This window comes from Petromyzon marinus, chromosome 46 (assembly GCF_048934315.1).
Source record: "Petromyzon marinus isolate PM22_M1 ecotype Great Lakes invasive population chromosome 46, UKy_Petmar_22M1.pri1.0, whole genome shotgun sequence".
Taxonomy (NCBI): Eukaryota; Metazoa; Chordata; class Hyperoartia; order Petromyzontiformes; family Petromyzontidae; genus Petromyzon; species Petromyzon marinus.
Genome location: NC_133712.1, coordinates 17,534,185 through 17,555,337, shown reverse-complemented (window position 1 = coordinate 17,555,337; position 21,153 = coordinate 17,534,185). Strand labels below are relative to the sequence as shown.

The 21,153-nt window shown below is 46.6% G+C and overlaps 1 protein-coding gene across 3 annotated transcripts in view; it reads right to left on the bottom strand.

Annotated features, from left to right (window-relative positions):
• The window catches only part of LOC116952389 (uncharacterized), an 814,348-nt gene that overhangs the window by 630,475 nt on the left and 162,720 nt on the right, over positions 1-21,153 (bottom strand). The gene's annotated exons all lie outside the window — the stretch shown is intronic.

The window sequence follows — 21,153 nt, the reverse complement described above, 5'->3', positions numbered from 1 at the left end:
TTGTTAGATGTATCACATCAAACACTCTGCAATTGGTTTTGAACAATGTACTGTAGTATGTTGCGGAACCCAGATGCAGCGATGGAGCACTTTATTCTGAGAAGCACAAAGTAGAGATAGGAAAACGGCAAGTGAACTCTTAACATAAAAGCTGGCACTGTGTCTGTGCCTTCGGAATTTCTTTTGTTGACCTTCTTGTAAGGGCTCCGGGGGGGGGGGGGGGGGATGGACTCCTAACACTGAATCATTGCCGCAAGCACCTGGCTACCCTTGCTCCTAGGGGGAAACAAACTGCCACTAAAACACTGTTTTTATTTTACCAGGTAAGGCCCACTGAGCTGCATAGCCTTTTTTTAAAGCGACCTGGCCACAAGTGATTGGCCAATTCAGTGGCTTATCACGTGGACATTTATAGCACCCGAATACTCTAAACGCATGTTTATACATGTGTAGGGAAAAACCAAAGAACCCAGTGAAAAATCCACGCGACCACTGGGAGAACACGCAAACTCCACATATACAGATGTCACGGTCAGGATCGAATCCACGACCTCCAGCATACCAGGCGAGGTAGTCAACATCTCCTAGCCACTGCGGTGCCCTCATGTGATCCTGGGCACTCCCCCCACCCCTGCACCATCCCGAGCTGACTAACAATTGCCTCACTTTTCTCTCCCTTGCCTAATGCCCGGAAAGCAGTGGAATTATTCATTTACAAGCCATGTACTTATCTCAAATAGCATTCCTGAGCCAGAGGTGGAAATTAAAGAGTTCACAAATCACACCGTGCAATGAAAAAGCGCAAGTAGCAGGTGGCATAATGAGACCACAAAAGTGTGATGCCCATAGAAGCACTGGCATCATTCATCGGGACCAGTCTCTATAGGGCCAAAGCCCTGTAAAGGTCCCATACACAAGCTTCAAAATTGTTATGCGTTTAAGGAATTTGTAAACGTGTAACCAATGCTAGGAATCATCAACATCAGGTAGTTCTGTGATCGTAAACGCCACAATTGGCTGGATGAGCGGAGCAGCTCTTTCCACACTCTGGAAGGCCTTGAAAAGCGAATAAATCAGCCGAGTCTAAGGGGCTCATAAACCAAGCTCACGTTGTTTCCAGTCAATGGGGATCCACATCGAAAAATATGAAGCAAGTTTTTTTTTTATGGCTCACCATATCTTTTCCGTGGAGTTCTGCTCGACAGATAAGGAAAATGAGCACCTGTGGTGAAATAAACCAAACTTGGATGGAGTCACCCAGATACTTTGAAATGTTTTTTTGCTATTGTTGTTCAGAGATGCCCTGGAAATGCACCATATCCCATGAGCCTCTGCTGCATCTGTAGCTCACCGCCGCCCTCTTACTTGCCCTTCTCTCTCTCTCTCCTCCGAGTACGCCGAAAGGCTGCGCTCTTCTCAAGTCGCCGGGATTATTCCGCCCGTCTGCTGACCTGCGCGTGCCACTTTCTCTCTCTTCAACTCGCCCTGCTCATCGTCTTTTCTCACCAATCTTCCGTCCGCAGTACGCGATTGGCCTCATCCCTCGCAATTCGTAGCCTCGTCCACTTTAGAACTCATCACCCACATTTGTTGTACCGTCCGATTTCAATTTGTGCTTTTTAAGTTCGAATGTCAACCTCTTACTCAACTCTCGGATCTGCATTGCCGACCGCGATTAAGGCTCGCGACTCAGCTCGACACATTCAATTGCCAACGTCTCCCGTGACGTACGGGAGATGCATGGACACTTCTAAGCCGACGGCAAATATCTGTCACCTTTCGCTCGGCGCGATTCCGACCGAGGAAAGCTCTTTTATCCACAATTCACAATTCCTTTCCTGTAACATCCCTGGTCCAACCCTTCATTCGTAAAAAAATATATATATTTTTGTAGGGCATAACACGTAGCGTACAAAGATAAAATACAAATATTTCACCCTTAAGGAGTATGCAGAGCCACTGAGGCCGTGTTATTGTGTGATGTCGAAACTTTTCATTTTTCCCCGACTAGCACTAAATTTTCTGCTGTGATGGCTCTTCTCGTTATTCGCAGACTTGAATATTTAAACACCACAGTAGTCATACGGAATATTTCAACGACAGGTTGTATGCATGGACTGATTCGCTCGGCTACTGGCTTCATTTTTGTGGTGCCTCTTGTATTATATTTGCACCGGTTCGCATGCACTTTTTTACACGATCGTTAAATAACTCGTTTGTTAGTTGTGCGATATCCCTTAAGGACGCTGAACTCGTTCCCTGAAATAGAGGCGTGCCTCGCTAAACGAGCGTTCTTTCGACAAATATTCGCTGAAACGAGCAGTACATGAATTGGGCTCCATTTGTTCGCAAAGCAAGCGAATGTTCGCATAACGAGGCTGACACGTAACGAGGCTTTTATGGTGGGAGTCAATAGGAACATGACGATGATCGTTTGACGCGTTTTGGCCAAACGAGTGTTTTTGTGGTGGACCGCATCTCGCTCGTTAAGCGAGACGCCGCGCCCGTGTTGTTGACCTCGCTATGCTCATGCCCCACGGACCTCCCGCTTGTAAAATATCCGGGCAATTGGTGAACCGGGATCATCTGCGTAACAAATAGTATGAACGTAAACTTATTGAAGGCTTCGCCCACGGGTAACAAAAACCTATCACGCACGATGGCCAGATGAGGCCTACCATGTTGAAATGTCCTGAAAACAATACGCGTGCACTGTGAAGAAGGGCCATTGTAAAGCCCCAGCATTATTGATTAATGTGTTGAGGCTTTTAAGACATTATTTTAAATGGCCCTTGATACGTACTAAGCTCCCCCACTCCTCCTAAATATCACGTCTGAGTCGCAAAATTTCCATGTGAAATGAAACTCACAGCAGGATTCTATGAGCTCAAACTTCCAATCCAACTTTCTTCATTTGGCAGCTCTGAGCCAGCGGTGGAACTTTCACTTCACTGAAGTGGGGGGCCGGTCTATTCATAGGAGAAAGAACTCTCATTTTCAACAAAGCGGTAATAATTGTATTACCTCATAGATATGATGAGTTAAGTTGCGTGGCCAGGATTCTTTTCTCTCAACACTGCAGTTTGAGAGTTTAACACTTTTCACAGGATTTAAATGAAAAACACGCAGATATTATATAAGGCTACCAATGAGATCTTCTCTCAAAACTGCTCTAGAGGAGTTGTACACCCCTAGCTGCCACTGCTATTCATTGGCGTAAAATAAAATAAAATGTTTCGCTCCGGATGACGCTGCAAAGTATTATCTGTATTTTGATTTAGCGTGCTGATCTTAAAGGTGCATTGAAAAATTTGATACTCCGACCGATGCTTCTGTTGTTGTGGAGTAACTCATGCAGCCAGTTATGGCTCTAGGATTTGGTGTTACATGTTATTTATGTAGTTTATTGTAAAAATTCGGTCACAGTCCTTGTGATCACTGTTACGTTGCAATTATGGCTTTATTTTTTGGTGATTTGGAAAACGTTTTTTTGGTTTGGACATGTTTGTTATGTTGTAGACGGAGTTAGACTGATGGCCTTAATCTAAGTTGTCTTGTGGTTGTTGTTGTTGTTTGACTTGCATCCCACTGGGATTTTTGCACACAGCGTTGGTGTATGGTGCTTTTTTCAGGAATATTTTTGCTGGTTTTTTCCATAGATTTTCTGTTTGCACAGTCACATAGTCACTTTAAGATGTTTTCTTGTTCATGTTTTTTTTTGTTGTGGTTGCACCCGATTCAAGAGCCGAATGGCTCACAGGGCTATACCAAAATAAACTGAAACTGATAAACTGAAACTGAAAAGGCCCCTGCACCTAACACAGACGCAGATTCCATGTATGCACACTGGAGTGCGTGTGTATGCGTCTGCAAGCCACCATACTGTGCAGACTGTTAGCAGAGGTCAGTTTCCCCACCGAGTCCAGAGTGCAAGGTGGACTGTTGCCAGTTGGCATAAACAACGACAGAGGTCACAAAAATAAGGCCAGAACTCACAATTATAAATGTGTAACAACTGTACAAAGGACTCGTTCTATCAGAGAGACTGATTCGTCCCATCCACTGTGTTCCGAAGAACATACTCACTCACCCACTGCACTGATAATCACAAAAAAATACGCACCCACCCTCTCACCCACCCACTCACCCACCCACTCACCCACCCACTCACCGACCCACTCACCCACTCACTCACCCACCCACTTACCCACCCACTCACCCACTCACTCACCCACTCACCCACCCACTCACCGACCCACTCACCCACCCACTCACCCACCCACTTACCCACCCACTCACCCACTCACCCACTCATCAACTCACTCACCCACTCACTCACCCACCCACTCACTCACCCGCTCACTCACTCACTCAATCACCCACTCACTCACCCACCCACTCACCCACCCACTCACCGACCCACTCACTCACTCACCCACTCACTCACTCACCCACTCACTCACTCACTCACCCACTCACTCACTCACCCACTCACTCACCCACCCACCCACTCACTCACTCACCCACTCACTTACTCACTCACTCACCCACTCACTCACCCACTCACTTGCCCACTCACTCACTCACCCACTCACTCACCACACCAATAATCACGACAACAACAACACACCTCAATATAACCTACACTTACCCACCCACTCGGCCACCCACACTCTGCATCTATTACAACTTTGAGAGTGCTGTTTGATGCCGGGTGCTTGACGTTTTGGGTCTTTGGGCCTGTAGTCAGCAACTGCGTTACACAAAAATCATCTCTCTGGGACGAAGGATCCATCTTCTGAGGTGCCCTGCAGCAACCAAAATGCCACTCCTCAAGATTTGGCAATGCCAACACCGGAAGCGGTGGCCTGTGCAGAATATTGGGAAAGTACCAAAGAGGTTGGACAGGAGACATGACGACGACGACGAGGAAGAAGAAGAAGGGTCCTCGAGTGGTACAGGAAACACATCTGGCTCATTCTCATCTCCGTGCTCCGCATTCTCCCGCGCGTTCCCCATCATTTTTAGTCCCCAACCTCAATCTAACCCCCGTGGTTCTTAACCTGGAGTGCATGCTGCATCCCACTCGGAGGTGCGAGATGCCCTTTTCTGGGGGAGCGAGACATGGCCGGATTTGTGTTAGAAGTTAAATAATGGAAAATACAATTAAGCACGCACACGCAAGTACAACTACTTTGTTTAATAAAAGCGATGTATTTATATTAACATTATGTATTTTTTTACGATTGAGAACCAAAGGGGTGCAGTCTGCAGTAAAGGTTCATAATCACTGATTCAACATAATTATCTCAAATTGGGTGCAACGTCATCACAATGCACGAGTCCAGCATTTATAATCAAGTTTTGTCAAAACCATGATTGTTTTTTCAATGTATTTAATGAAGAAGGCCAACCAGCTGAGACGTGGTATCTTTCTCTGTCTGCCAGAGAAGAGGTCAGGGTTGTTTTGTTGTTCTAATAATTATGATGTTATATTATTGGTTCTTTCGGTAAAGGCACGTAGAAGGGAAACAATAGAATAATAATAAAACAATATATTGCTGTGGTTTTCACACCTGATGATGATTGCTTGTGTTGCAGTCGAAACGTCGTGAGAATTGTATTGTTTTATATACATATATTTTATTATTGTTTCCCCTTCTACGTAACTTTACCGAAAGAACCAAGAATATGAATCCCTGCAGTCACGAAAGCTTTAAATAAAAATTTTGATGTTGTTTATCCAGACCACAAAAGATAATTATAATAAAAAAACATCTATCATGGTCTCCTCAATCAAATGAGCAATGGGATACTCCACATTCCTATGGCGGGACCAGTTTTATAAAGGGAACCCCCCCCCACCCCTGGCGATTTCCCACAAACGTGGTAACTCGTTTCATTAACTAGCGTAGGATGCTGGGCTGAGTCAAGCACTGAGCAAGATTTCATCTTGAAACCTCCGCCAGGATAAGTGTGAGGGGTTTTACGTGTTAATGTACGGTGCTAGGACATTGACAATTCTATTTTATTTATTTCATTATGACCCATGTTAGAGTCTGGTGAGACGCAAAATAATTCTTCCAAAGTAAAAATGTACGCCATATGACATTGCCTTACAGTTATCTAAACTTGTGAATAATGTCCCGGGAGTTATTAACGTCTGTTTAACCAGTGGGCGGTCACTTTCATATTTCTCTTCAGCACATGCTGCAATCAAACTGTGCAATCTCAGTGGCAAAAGCGCCAACACAGTGACCACCACGGCCAACCTAGCTTGGCTCATGAGATGTGCCTCTGAAAATCCTATTACGATTTTTTTTCTTCCAATCAAGTCATTACCCCGGGTTCCACTTACAGTTCCACTTACACAAGCTGCAGAGGCGTCAAATTTAACACCCTCCCCCTGCTACCTCACCCAGACGCCCACTCACCCCTGTGACGCCTCCCCCTCCCAAGGACATTTATTCCCAGGAGACAAGGGCAAAGTTGGGAGGAAACAAAAATAATAAAGATATTTTCCACTGCAGTGTGTCTGTTGTGAGACGAAACTTACAAGCGGATCATGTGGAAAGCTTACATTCAGAGTAACATACAAGAATAGGTTTTCTCCTTTCTGGCAATAAAGCAGGAGGTGTTAAGATGTTAAAACACCAAACAGAAGCCTTTTGCATGGAATGATGTCTGTATTTTGTTGTTGTTGTTGTTTGTTTGCATGTTCACCACGTGTATTTGTCGTTCATGCAGACATGATTCCTTGCAAAAGGTTTCAGTTTGGTGTTTGAACATCTTAACACCTCCTGCTTTATTGCAAGAAAGGTGTAAAAACCTATTCTTATATTTTGATACTGGCAAGGGAGGTCCCATGATTCGGAGTATCATGTTTGCGTTTTAATGGGTAAAAAAAAAACCCATCATTATATTCAACGCGTATTCACAAAACTATTTTGCAGTTGTGTCATGGCACGCGAGAAGCCCACTGGTGAGCAATGCCCAAGAGTAACGGCCACGTGATTGCCAGAGTTCCCCGTAGATTCACCGAACGCGGCATCTGACGCAGACTCGAATGGCCTGTATCGTGGCCAACAAACACAAATCCCAAAAGTTGAAAATCACGTGCAAATGTATTAACACTAAAAATAACACTAATAACGACACTTATTACAATGCTAATAATAATAATAGCGATTCCGGTTTAACGGCAGGCGTTCCACAGGCTCACCTTGCAAACCAGATAATGCATCTCAATGTGCTCTTGAGATGTTTCCATGAAAAATATGCAATTGAATGGGTTTTTTTCAGGTGTGTAAGCCTTTGCTTTTTCTTGTTTTAGGTGCACTTAAACTGCAGTACATTGAAGTATGCTCTCGTCATGAAGAGCGTTCGCTTTTATGTGAAAATTAAATCGAAAAACAAAACAAATTGGCCCGATATTTTCAGATATGTGAAGGATGTGTATGGTATGCTAATTTATTTTTCAAATCTCAGAGATTACCCAAATACCACTGACAAACCTCCATCACAAATCTGCACAGAGACACTTTAGAGATAGCCTCCCAGTCCATGGCGATTCTCACGCACTGGAGATGAGGCTGACTCGATTCATCTCATTCACCAAACAGGATAGTTTTAAAGTGGTCACCGACGGATTAAATTGATCAAAAAGGACAATGTTGTAGTTTCATATATCCTGTACATACGTGGGGCTGAGATAAAGGCCACCCAATTTGGCAAAAATTAGTGGAGTCAAAAATACTAAAGATCTTTTTTTTCTCTTCATATTTAGAACTCAAATAACCTGGTTGAAAGCACGGGCATGTGAAGGGATGACACACAAACAATCTGCCCACAACGGTCAGAAACCGAACTTGGTCTTATTCCACCCTGCTGGCCCAATTGCTCCGCTGCCATTTGCCAACGCTTAGCAATGTGGAATGTCCACCCACCGCCTCGGCGCCACGAGAAGCAAATGAGCATCGCTTCACAATTCGTTTGAGCACCCGGGCCACTCTTCCTTTATTGACTTCACGTTGATTTACTGGCCACCTCGTAGCCCAGAGGTTAGCAGCCTCACATGATGAAATCTGCATGATCGACCAACCCCGCCGCAGAGGGCTGTATTTCATGCGCCACCGCAGATGCGTCCCGGCACAGCTTCATCACGCCGAGGCTCGAAGTGCTTAAAATGCCATCTCGAGACTCTAAGAAAAGCGCGAGTATTGTACACATGTTGTGGGGAAGGACTGCAGAAGGGTTATCACGTAACTGATCCCCGACATCGCTCCATTAGGTCCCTCTCATGAACAAATTCAGAATCAGAATCTTTACGACGACTGCAAGGGGACGAATCCGATGAGCTCTGAAGCTCTTTTTCACAAATGCCCAGCAGGGGCGGCTCAGCGAGTTGCAACAACAAACGAGGCAAAAATAAAGAAAGACACTGAGCAGTGGGAGTGCAAAGTAGATTAAATGTAAGCAAATCATGAAAATAACAAATTTCACAATTGCATACCTACATTATATAACTGTGCACATGTGAACCGAGTTGTTTGATCTGTACTTATTTTTTTTTCCAAATTCAGCCCAATGATCTGAGCCCCGGCTGAATGAAATGCATTACCGAATGCAGCAATGTGTTTTTTTTTCTTTCCCCCTGTCGTAACTGCACAGGCTTACCAGGCCGAAGGCCAGCGCACACGGCCGGAGTAAGGGACGGACGTCTTTGAACCCCAGGCGATCATCGCCATTTGAAATCCAGCAAGTCGACAGTGCCGCCTCAGCTCTCCGACACACACATGACTACTCCGAGCCATCCATCCACCTCAAGATGACACATTGGTGAAGCACGTTAACAGGCGACCACTTGTCACGTTCCTGACATGTACATTGTCAGGATTGTGACAAGAACATTAGCTCACTTGGCCACACGATCCCTTCCATTTCTTTTTCAGTTTCTCCAGCAGGAAGATACTGCTTACCATCTTGCACGTTTACTACATCCGTACGCCAAATGAGATTCTAATTTACGAGATTTACCCCGAATTATGATGGCACCAAATTCGAAGCTAATAGCATGCAGTTGTGTCCCGGAGAAAATAAAGGTCCCTATCCATAGCTTTTGATATAAAATGAAAATTGTATGGACCTTTGGATGAATGTTAGTAATGGGTGTATGTCTGCATGTATGTATGTATGTTGAATTTCGTTTGCACCGTACATAGCCAATCGTACAATTGGAGGTGCAGAAAATTGGAGGTGCCGTTTGATCAGGCTGCTTCACCACGCTGCTCAATGTAGGTTGATGAAGGCGAGTTCAGGACCAGTTTGGATATCACTCGCCGCTGATGTTAGTCATTGCTGGAATTTAAACGAAAACTAAACTATTTTTATTTGACCAGGTAATGCCCACTGAGGTACGTAGCTCTTTTTCAGAAGTGACCTGGTCACACATGATAGTTCAACGAAGTGGCTTGTCACGTGGACATTTAAAGCAGCCAAACCAGACGACCCGGAGAAAAATCCACGTCACCACAGACAGAACATTCAAACTCCAAATAATACAGCCGTCAGGGTCGGGATCGAACCCACAAATTCCTGTATACCAGGTGAGATAGTGCTAACCACTACGGCACCGCTGCCACCTTGTAAAAGCCAGTTCAAGGTATTTATTGTTGTCAATGTGAACAAACAACCTACCAGTGTGAGGAGCGCGATGTTCTTCGAGTACGATGGCACACTTTACCACTGCCGCTGCTGTCTGCCCACTGAGGGCTCGACAGCTCAACGGACTTCACGCCAGGAAATTAACTTCTGACTATGATTCCGCAGAGGCAATCACACAGTGTGCATGATGCACGTGCTCGGAATTATAATTACGGTTACAGGCAGACCTCGTAGAACGTGGGGGTTAAGTTACTGGAAAATGCCGTGTTAGACAAAGCAGCAATCGACAAATAATGGACCTTATGCGACAAACAGGGTTGCGTTCCTGGGTCCTGACATGATCACCCCCTCCGCTCTTCTACATGACTTCCACTCTTGTTGTTGAGGTAAAGGATGCCGAGTCGCTCACCATTCCTCACATGTAAGCACACTCATCATCTTTCAATTTCACCACGAAAAAAACCCCCTCGTCTCCACGAATCTTCCCGCCCCGTGGAACTCGCGCCCGACGCTCGTCCCCCGACACCCAATTGCCAGCCTGACGCTCGCCCCTTAACTTCACCACTCGAACGTTGATGGGATTCGCCATCTAGGCGCCCGTATTGACTGACGTTCTCAACGACCGGACGGCCAGATGCACGCGGCAATGCGCGAGCATTTTGCGTTGTGCCGCTGTGCGTGTTAAGCGTGCGTCACGGTATCACTCAAAAACACGCGCGGTAAATAAATCGTTCCCACGGTCGATTCGTTCACACCGTCCAATGGATGCAGCGCCCTCGCAGCACCGTCAAACCGCGTAGAGCTGAAACACGCGTCTGATAACGCCATGTTGGGCGAGCTTTTCCTGTGTCATTATTATTAAAAGCAATATAACAAGGCGTTGATTCATCGATTAACGTTGACCCTTAGGCTCACAATGCACGCATTGAATCGTGTGGTTAAGAATCATTAATTTTTTTTCAGTTTATACGCATTGTACATTTTGCCCGAACTGCTAAGAATGTACATGTAGTGTTCGACTTTACGCGGACAACTTCTGTCTTTCTTCGAACACCGCTTTATTTACAACATTCAACATGTCCTCCACACTCTACAGTATCCTGGTCACCACGGCTCGCTCGCCGTGCTCCGCTCGTCTCGCTCACCACCTTTGTCTCCCCACTATCACTTCACTTGCTTCGCACTCAGCGACTCCCCGTCCAGCAACTCCGCACACAGCGTCTTCCCACACAGCGACTTCGCACACTCCGCACACAGCGTCTGCAGCTCCGCTATCGCTACGCTCACTCCACTGCTAACTACTTCGTCTTGCTTCAGCTCCGCTATCGCTACGCTCACTCCACTGCTAACTGCTTCGCCTTGCTTCAGCTTCACTATCGCTACGCTCACTCCACTGCTAACTACTTCGTCTTGCTTCAGCTCCGCTATCGCTACGCTCACTCCACTGCTAACTGCTTCGCCTTGCTTCAGCTTCACTATCGCTACGCTCACTCCACTGCTAACTACTTCGTCTTGCTTCACACTGTTCCAACTCCGTTTCGCACTGTCTCCAAACTCTGTCTCCAAACTCTGTCTCCAAACTCTGTTTCCAAACTCTGTTTCCAAACTCCACATCTTCCTCGTCCAGCTCCCAACTCCAACTCCCCGCTCTCTGTGTCTCCCCCAATTTATCCCCATTATCATTATCGCTAATTAATTGGCCCGCGTGCCTCCACACCTTCGCGTCCTCAAACACCTGCCTTTCTCCAGACATCTCGACGCCTCCTCGCCCTTGACAACAGCCACAGTCAATCACCGCCTTTGCTGATCCTCTGGCTTAATTGGCCCAACCGTTACCTCATCATGCCAGCCTTTGCACCTGGATGTCCTAAGACGACCCACACTGTTGTCGCCTTCTCCACAGGCTGACCCAAGATAACCCCACACTGTCCGTGTGATCATGCAATCGCGCAGTTTCCACAACACACCTTCATACTCCACTACATACGTAAAAAATAACATTAAATTCCCCGAACTGAATCGTGTTCGCAAATTGCGACGAAAATACTCCCTAAAAACTCTGATCGTTATGAATGAGTGAACTATTACTTCAGGTTTCAGTTTGGTGTTTTATCATCTCAACACTTGTTTTGATGCCAGAAAAAAGGGGAAAAAATATTCTCATATTACTTAATAGTTTTGAGAATTTGAACCGTCTGGGGTCCGCGTGTCCCCACCACGTCTCCCCAGTGGTGAGTTTACATCCCGCCATCTGCGTTCGATGCAGCTAAATAAATGTGCCAATGCGCTTGTTTGGGAAGACACCTTTCTTTTCCTGCAGCCTTTCTCAACCCTCAAAAGGCCCAAGGCAAATCGCAATTTCGCGCGCCCTCGAAGCATCGACAGAGTCTCATGATGACATGTAGCGAAATTGTTTTGACTCCCGGAACGTATTCTACCGTGGTCTCTCGCGAATGCAGCTTCATGTCATCCCCGGTTTAAACCCGAACGGTTTGATAGTCTTGAGGAGCTGGAGTAATAGGGATCCTTCAAGCCGGGTCAACGGCGTCAACATGAAAGAGTGAGCAAAGGTTGCATCGTGCTGCGGCGTGTGCGCTGCCCGCTGTAACGGTGCATGCGCATGTGCAGGCGCCCATAGGTAAAGCACAACAATCCCACTTTAAAAAAATATACTTAACGACGATTGATTTGATCTTGCCAGCCAAGCAGATTGAATCTCAAGCGTTTGATCAGCAAATAAAACCGCTTTAATTTTAATTATCCGTCCTCCGTATGATTGTTAAACAAACATACGTGTTTGGGGTTGAATGACACCAAAAAAAAACAAATTGTTTCTTAGAAACAACCATCACGGAAATATTAACGTAAATGATGAGCACGGTCGGCTACGTACAGTGCGAAAGATGTTTAACGTACATACATAGTAAGGTGCACTGACTGGAGACTAATGCCACCATTACAGAGGATTCAAATCCTGGTTGGGAGTTGACTCAGCCCATCATCCTTCCGCGATGGTTAAATGCGTACCACTTTACGGGGAAGTCAACAGTGGTGTTCGCATATATGGCTAATTTCGCGGGACGCCCATGAAATTCAGCCTAACAGCTAATTGGGCCCATCCTTGCTGAAATAAATAAAATACAAAAGCTCGACTCACCCCCACTAAAGGAACGTGACACTTCCACCACTGGCTCTACATGAGATGAGCACTAACGCCTCAACGCTCGCTAGAGCCACTGACTGCCTCTTATGCTCAGCTCGCGATATAACCCATCCTACCTCGAGGTTCGTGCTCCTAATCGAGACAAATTGTTATCTTTAGGTGTAATCGCTTTAGTGTCGAGCCTTCAGTGGGGGGAAGATTTACTGGGAAATCACAATTTGGTTGATTCGCTTATCCAGTCAAACTTACCTTTGGGCGTGTGAATAACAGTGGCCGGGGTCAATTATGAATGTACAATTGGGAGCACGCACGGTAAGAGTGGGGGGGGTCATGAAACTCTCTGGGGAAGCCCCGTTGCGTTGTCTCCATGCTGAATCTGCTCCCTGCTGGGACGCGGACACTCAGTTGCCGGTTGGGGGGTTTATGACACGGTAAATGGCAGAGCGATTCGCTCTCCATTGCTGGTCTCCGCTTCTTCTTCTCCTTCTTGTCTTAGGGCTGCTGATGTAAAGGCAGAGCAACGAATACAATCTCACATTCAGGTGGTCAAGCCCAGACAGCCGCGTCAACAGCGGAGTGCATCGGCGTGATGTCTCGTTCGTATTTGTGGATGGGACGTTGCGTCGTTATACGTTGTAAGTTTTGTTCTGGATAACCACAGTCACACACTCCTACTAGAGAGTTTTTAATTTTCCACTTGTGCATCACCAGGTATCAGCACCTGCCATGGTTTGTGCAGTAGACCGTGAGGTGTAGGGTGGACCACGAGGTGTAGGGTGGAGCACGAGGTGTAGGGTGGACCACGTGGTGTAGGGTGGACCACGTGGTGTAGGGTGGACCACGAGGTGTAGGGTGGACCACGAGGTATAGGGTGGACCGTGAGGTGTAGGGTGGACCGTGAGGTGTAGGGGGACCGTGAGGTGTAGGGGGACCGTGAGGTGTAGGGTGGACCACGAGGTGTAGGGTGGACCACGAGGTGTAGGGTGGACCGTGAGGTGTAGGGTGGACCACGAGGTGTAGGGTGGAGCACGAGGTGTAGGGTGGAGCACGAGGTGTAGGGTGGACCACGTGGTGTAGGGTGGACCACGAGGTGTAGGGTGGACCACGAGGTATAGGGTGGACCGTGAGGTGTAGGGTGGACCGTGAGGTGTAGGGTGGACCACGAGGTGTAGGGTGGACCACGAGGTGTAGGGTGGACCACGAGGTGTAGGGTGGACCGTGAGGTGTAGCATGGACCAAGAGCTTCGGCAGAAGATCAAAACTGGTCGCCGCTCAACACACGCGACACATTTTGAATAACAGACCCAGTGACAGCGTCTACTGTTTAGCATAAACAAAAACATCACGTGCAGTTGGACACTGAATAATGCAGCGTTCAATATCATTTATTTATTGATACATTTCGGTATGGCGTTTTAAAAATAATAATTCTACAGTCAGGTAGGGGCGTTGAGCTGTTTCCGGCAGCAGTGTGTGATTTGACTCACATCCTGATAAATAAGCAGAAAATACTTCTACACATGGCTGTCCTTCACTCTACATATGAAATATATATTTACATTTTTTTCACACATCCCATCAGCGACATGGGCTTCTGGGAGTGCGTGGCTTAATGTTCGTATCTCGTTTGGGTGTTACACCATGGTTCCTATCGAGTAGATGGGATGATGACCGCTTGTGTTGTGATCGAAACGTCGTAGTTTTTTGTTATTCTCTTTCAACCTATCTACGTGACTTTACCGAAAGACCCAGAGAATATGAATATCTGCAGTCACGGAAGCTTTAAGTCAAGATTTATTTTCTATAGTTTAGTTTTTGGCTGAAACTCTTACACACTTCCATCTGCTTCGAGGACCACGATTTGCAGAATTCCTCGCACAAACGACATGCTTTCGAGAATGCATTACAGATTAAAAACAAGCGCACCGTCTGAATCTGCGTGAGAGGTCTCTTGAAGTGACTTTGAAGTCATCTTTTGAAGCCCCATTTCTGTGGGATGTGATACTCAGCTGCAAAAATTCCACAAGGATTTTTTCCATCTCATGGCATGACTCTGAATCAGCCAGAATATAAATAATGATAGAATATATATAACAATGCAAAAAAAACAGTACACAATAGTTAAGCATTGTATTATATATTTTTGGGGGGATAAATTATGGTTATTCACATCAATAGTTGGCATCCGTGACATTTATCATGTTGCCTATGACCTTGTAATGAGTTTATGTGTGCTAGGTGACAGGTCGATAATTATACACATCTGTTTAGTATAACTTAACATTTATATATAATAATAAAATAGGCATCACTCCATGACCGAGGGGCTCTAAATCATATTTGCTCTGGCAGAGAGCGAAGAGGAAATGCAAGGTTATTTTTTTACTCACATACGCTTCTATCCCCTTAATTATGTCAACCGCGATTCCATCTGGCCCAGGGGCATTTCCTCTTACGCATGCACCAGCGACCAGCGAGTCACCTCTCCTTGAGAATGATAAGTGTAACCCATTGCTCTTCAACACACGAGAGCCACCGTCGTGTTACGCACAAAACATTTTCTGTACGGGTAACGGCGGAGATTCCTCCACGAATTTCGTGAACTCCATTTGAGGCGTTCCTTCTTTAATTCCTGACCTTTTTGTATTCTTTTTTCCTGATAACGAATTTCATTACCGGTCAAGCAGTCGCTAGATCAGAGTGCAGCGAGCGTCTGTTGAACACGAATTAGACATTGACCTGGAGAACGTTTAGCAGAGCACCGGGCTGGACGTGAAATGACGCCGAGTTTGACCGTAGAGTGGCTCCAAAAGCCTCCTGCTGCTGCTTGCTGCTGCGTCTTATATCTGGCTGGGTGGCTCTGCCCTTGGACACTGGACTCGCAATCCGAAGGTTGTAAGTTGAATTCCCAATTCAGGGTGGACTCAGCCACCATCCGTAAAAAAATCGATTTCATGGTGAGCACCGCTTTACGTGATGCCAACGATGATCGATTAATAAATAGACTTGCATGCCAGCCATCGAAATGTGGAATTCGCTGCAACTGGCTCAGGTCCACCAAGAGAGATACACACACCAGAGTTGTGTGACCCTGGGCGACCCTTTCACTCTTGATGTTGTGAATTTGCATTGCATCCTTTGCGCGTCCCCGCCTGGATATGCGAACACTCGCGTGTTGACACGTGCACGTGAAAAAAACCCTCGATCATCCTAAATCAAGCTCTGAAATGACTTCCCCGTGGCACTTTTTTGCACAGTTGTAAAATTGTCTACATCCTAGTGAAGTATGAAAATGACCTCTCTTTAATGGTAATGATTTTGCAGCGGCCTAGCTTACCTCGGGGGGAGGGAACACGATGCCAAGCTCAGCTAAAAATCACACCCAGCGTCACGGCACGTGATGGGAGTGTTAGCTGCAGCCGTGGCATTGACGAAAGCGGGGAGTTTTGCAATTTTTTTATAATTGCGTGCGACGCTGCAATACCGCGGGCGAGGTTGCCTTCCAGAGATGAGACAATAAGGGAGAATTCGTACGTACAACACGTTGAATGCAACACGTACCACCGCACAATTAAATCGTACACGCAAATAAAAAAACGTGCAAAGGATTAGAGGCGAACACCAATTCCCTCCTGCGCACGTGCACACCCACAAATTGAAGTCACTGTTATGAATTTCACGACACTGTCACGTTACAGGTGGCATTGTAACTTAAATCCTAATTGATATCCTAATTTATATCCTAATTGGGGGAGGTGGGGGGTCAATGCAGCCCTTCACCCCCCAGCCCCCCGTGGGTTCAACAAAACAACGAACAAAGTGCGGACAATCGCTAGTGTGGCTCCACTAAGCAGGGATGTCGAATTTCCACAACCGGTTGTCGATGGCTAACTGAGATTATCACTGCCCACTCCTCATTTGGGTATAGGCACACGTATGCACTCTTTTCAAATGTGGGATGTGTGTGCGATGAAACCGGCTCACCGTGGCTTCCTCTTGTGCATTAATACCCACCGTGAACACCGCAACATGATAGGGATTACTGGGCAGGGAACGGAATCAAGCTATAGTGAAACCGTGGAAACTGGAACCATTATGCAATGCTCTGTCCTGGTCTATACAATTATTGTTTTTTTAATAGTCAAAGTTAATTCTCGAATAAACATTAAAGCTGCATTGGCTTCCGGTAGCCGAACGAATGCATTATGAAGTGGCACTCATGGCACACAAAGTGCTGGCCACAAATTGACCACAATACCTTGCTGATCACGTTAAGGAGCATAAATCATCATGCAAATTCCGGTCATCCTCGCAGCGGCTTTTGGCGAGCCATCGAACAAAGACGGACACCGCATCGCGCACTTTCAGACGTGCTTCTGCGGCCGTCTGGAACGCTCTTCCTTCCAGTATTAGGAAGCCCCTGGAGCTATGCACTTTCAAATAATTTACATCGAAAACTCATCTCTTTCGAACTGCTTTTTGTGTTTAGTTTGTTGTGCTTCCCCGCACCACCGTTTAGCACGGTTACGCATGTATAGTGCGAAAGACGTTCAACATACATATGTACCTGTACATTCCTATTCTAGGAGCGAGTCAAATTCAAAAGACAAGAAACAAGGATTTGGCTTTGCATAACAACAGGTGGGCGGCAGCATCGACTACCAAAAAAGCGCGGTTCTCTTGCGAGGGATTCATGAGAGGAACGTGGAGTTTCAACTACTGCCTTCGGAGCACCAACAACAATGAACCCCATCCCATTGCTCGTTTGAGCGGGGAGACCCTGGCATGTTTCATGTCGCACGTAACAACGTTATGCTTATGCGTCACAATAAAATAGCACGCATGCATCACGTGCTTCATGTTTATTATATGCATACATCACGGACTTATATTGCACGCGCTGCACACATACATCAAACACATTGCGCCCATGCATTACACGCATGGGGCATTACTGTATGGTGCCCATTCACGGCATGCATCTCGAAGAATGCTTACCACATGACGAAAACGATCAACTACGCCGTAGTAGCTTTAAACAACAATTAACATGGTAACACTATGAATATTTTTCGATTTAAAGCTTTCGTGACTGCAATGATTCATCTTCTTTGGTTCTTTCGGTAAAGTCACGTGACTTTACCGAAAGAACCAAAGAAGACTATGAATATTGCCATCTCTCATTTGCCAATCTATTTCTAGATGAAAACCCCTTTCTCAGTGCCGCGCCGGCCGTGTGCGTTGGTGTGACCGTGCAGTACTTCACAAACGTTGACGAGTGCGGGTTTATGAAAGGGGGAATCTCAGGTTCAGTTCAGATACCACTCGCCACTGATGTTTGCCGTGATCCGGATTCTAATTCTGGATGTTCAAAGTGCAGTCTACAAACGACTGCAGCAACGCACCACTCCATCTATTTTACACATAACACGAAGATCCCCCCGTACAGCCTTTCACAAACCGTTGCGGCAAGTGCTGTTTGCGAGCACCTATGAAGGCCGGCACAGCACACGAGGGGGCGGGTGGCCAGCACCACGCCCGGCCGCCTTTGTCTCCCTCGTGGCGCTGTTTACCCACCGCACCAGGTACTCATTTGAAGCTGAGCCGTCCTAGGGGAGGCCCGAAACCGGTTCAGATATTCGTCGCTGGTGTTGGCCATGAGCGGGAATCGAACTCGGGTCGCCGAGTTGGTAGCGTAGCGCGCTAACTGCTACACTGCTGCTTCTCACGTACATACACACACCCCGGGGAAATGTAAGGAAAGGCGAAGGCGAGAACGAGGAGTGTTCACAGGAGATGCCAATTAATCAATGTTTGAATAAAAATCTGGTTCCCGTGATAAAGTCTCCGTGCATCAACGAGATTTTGCACCAGTAGAAGTTTCTTGTCCTTCCGCCCGCACCTTCGATTAGTACGAACAGTTTGAAAGAATGTCAACATACATACTGGAAGCCACTGGAGCTATGCACTTTTAAATCTAGATTGAAAACTTATTTCTTTAGGACCGCTTTTTGTGTTTAGTTTGTTGTCCTGCCCCCGCACCTCCAATCAGCACGGTTGGCTACGCCCGGTGCCAAACAAAATCAACAGAATGTACGCACGTAAGTAGCTGGGCCACACTCACACACACGGACAAACAATACGCGTGCGTTCAAACAAACTTTCACTTTGTATTTTGCCAGGTGAGACTGACTGAGCGATATAGCTTATTTTTCAGAAGTGACCTGGCCACAAATGAAAGCTCAACAAAGTAGCTTATCAAGTGGAGATTTATAGCAGACAAATAAATAATCCAAAGAATCTCAACGCACGTTCTTAAATGTGGAGGGAGAAACCCGGAGGACCCGGAGCAAACCCCTTCCCCCCCGATAATAATATAAAAATATAATGAACATTTGTAAGGCGCATTTCATCCAAGTATCCCAATGCGCCACCGTGTATGGAAAGAAGGAAATAAGACAGACCCAGCAGCGTAGGTGACCAAAACGATGGGGGAAAGGCCATTTTAAAGAGGTGACTTTTCAGGGCAAGATTTACATGGCTCTAAAGATTCTGATTGCCTTATTATCAGAGGCCAACGTGTTCCATAGTCATGGGGCTGCACTGGCAAAAGCCCGACGATCCCTGTTGAGAGTGAGCGATTGTGCTTAACGCCGTTCAAAATGCACAACAACAACGACAACAACCCCTCACCACCCACATCTGTCCACACAACCATAGTGTACATACGAACACTCCGCTCGGTGGATACCATTATAATGAGCCGAGCCTCACTCATTCACTATCGTCACCTTCAACATCCGCGGCACCCTCTGTGGTTTACGAAGCGACCTGCAACGTACGCCTTTGGAAAGGTCGGCGCTCAGCACACCAGTGGACCCGACGTAAATAATAACAGAAAGAGTGAGCAGAGAGAGCGGCAAAATTATCGGAGGGTAAACGTAAAACAATGAAGAGAGACGCAAACCAAAAGCGACGCAAAGCATCGTGCAAGGGGTGGGTGTTGAAGGTGGTTCATCGTGCACTCGTGATGCAATTCCAATCGGCTCGAGGCACATGGGCAGGCATCGCGCAAATCGCGTTCCCTTCATAACTGCCCGCTGCTCATTTCCATTTCGCTTCGCGGTTGAGATAAAAAAAAATCAATATGCCCTGAAATGGAGCCGACGACGATTTCGAACGCCGAAGTCCGCTCCTTCGTCGTATTGGGGCGACCTGAAGATTTTGTGATTATTTGTTTCTTCTTCTGGAAATGAAGTTGAGGATAAACGCGTGGCTGGGGGTCAGAGATGGGGTGAAGAAGGCATCGTCCCCAAGTCAATGTGGCTTACCCTTTCTCTGGGTCAATGGACTCTCTGCGCAAGGCTTCAACAGCGTGGCTTCCCCATCACTGACATTTTTTTTTCCATTTTCCATTGACCCATATCCAAAATCTAGATGCTTCAAATCAAAGGCGTAGATGGTGATACTGAACTCGATTTTGTGTCTTTTTCGTTTTGTTTAAATCCTTCTTTATAATGTACGAATCAAATAGCCGCTTATTATGTACGGATACAACTAACTTGAATTGTCATTTAGTCGCTCCGTTGGCCTTCTATCGCTAAAAAAAACGTTGCTTGTTTAAAGAGGAAACATCACAAGCTGCACTACCACAGCGCACCCATATCTGAAAATCAAACTGTTATAATAAGTAGGGCTTTCCAAACTCAGGTCCCCTGATCCGACTCCACAAGATGGTCAATGCTTCCCATCATCACCATCATCATAAACCTGGCATCCGTTACCCTCCAGATGATTCGAAACGCTGCTGCCATGCTTCTCAGCCGTACTCAGCAACGAGACCGCATCACCCGAGTACTCGAATCGCTCCACTGGCTCTCAATCCAATCCTGAATCAGTTTTAGGATCGCACTCGCCCCGTCTTCAAGATCCCCCACAGACTCTCTGCTGTCCGTCCGTCCCCCTCTAATTTCACTCGACTGCCGTCCGCACACTCTCTGCTCCAGCAACTTTAAGGCTGTTTATCGGAGCCCTTCCAAATAAACCTTTGCCGAGTGGGAGGTCGCTCGTTTTCCTCGCCAAGCGACGACTAGAGTAGGTGGGGGCCCTACCCGTAGCGCAGGGATCAGTTTTACAGAGCAGTCGGTGGAGTACGATGGGATTGCAAAACCTTAATGCCTCATGCCCTGTTGCCCGGCAACGCAACCTGTGCATGCGCGCATCGAGCACCGTCAGGACCCGGAGTTCACGGCGCGTAGACAAGTTCCCCCATGGCCCTCGGTAACAACCCAAACTAGCGGCCCGCACTCACCCCATAAATATTCCTA